Here is a 1,173-nt window from a genome sequence, read left to right as displayed (position 1 = left end):
AAACTCATACACAGTTATAATAAAATTTACACTGACACTATTTATTTTACATTTAGTTTTTTAATTGTTTTGTCTGTATCTCGAAGATAAAGAAAGAGAGTGGATGTTGATTGTTGTGTGTGAAGAAATAGAAACAATTAAAAAATTAATAAAATTTGATATTATAATGAAATTGAGTTTAGAATATATAATCTGATATATGTATTTTTAAAAAGTGGTTATGTATAAAAAAAATTCTTATGCTAAAATAAACAAAAAATTTTGCATAAACAAATGCGAATACTCCAAGAATTTTACACCCTCTCTCCTTACAATTGAAGAGGCATGGGTCAATAACCAAGGTTAGGTTCTCTTGACTCATTGTTATTTTATCTCAGCCTTGCTTAATTAGTAAATGATATGGTTATATTTTATAATAGTTTTGAAACCTGAACCGGACCGTACAGTCTGACCGCGTTAACCAGGAATTGTTCATCAAAACGGTTCTTTTAGCTCCCAAAACCGATATAGGTAGAAAAAGCAGCGAACCCTATGAACCGTGGTTGAACCTCTTGATTTTAAAAACTGTGGACGGTTCTTAGAGGTTCAAGCAAGTCAGATTTTTTTTTTTTTTAGGATACTTACCGTCATTGTTGAAGCTTCTCAACCACAGTGAGATGCAGTCAGATCTTGAGCTTGCATCTCCATTTCTTCTTCTTCTTCTTCTCTTCTCTCTCTCTCTCTCTCTCTCTCTCTCTCTCTTTTCTTTCTTTCTGCGTTTTTGCTGTTTTTGCATTTTGGGTCTTCTGAAGTCTTCTATTTCTTTGCAAATGAGATGATGAATATTAGAATATGAGCTTTTAATTTTTTCTATCACGGTCTCCTACAGAAGAAATTATAGGTTCCTCCAGGTGGACCACTAATGTGGTCCTCCCTGCTCCTGCCATCCAATAGGAGTACGACAACTGTCCTTTTTTTTTTAAATTTAGCTCCACCTCAGCACTAACCCATTACTTACCCATTACCTTAATTCTTGTTAGCAACTAAAACCATGGTTAAGACTAAAACAAACTCAGCAAGAGAGCAACCCAAACCTTCACCGTGTACACTTCTAAGTTCTAACCCAAGTTCTAACTCAACAACCCAAACCTTCTCACCCAAATCTTTCTTCAAAACTTTGGGACATCAATTTGA

The sequence above is a fragment of the Castanea sativa genome, chromosome 11 (genome assembly GCF_040712315.1).
Source record: "Castanea sativa cultivar Marrone di Chiusa Pesio chromosome 11, ASM4071231v1".
NCBI classification, from domain to species: Eukaryota; Viridiplantae; Streptophyta; class Magnoliopsida; order Fagales; family Fagaceae; genus Castanea; species Castanea sativa.
The sequence above is the reverse complement of the archived record's forward strand: the minus strand, read 5'-3'. Positions refer to the sequence as shown.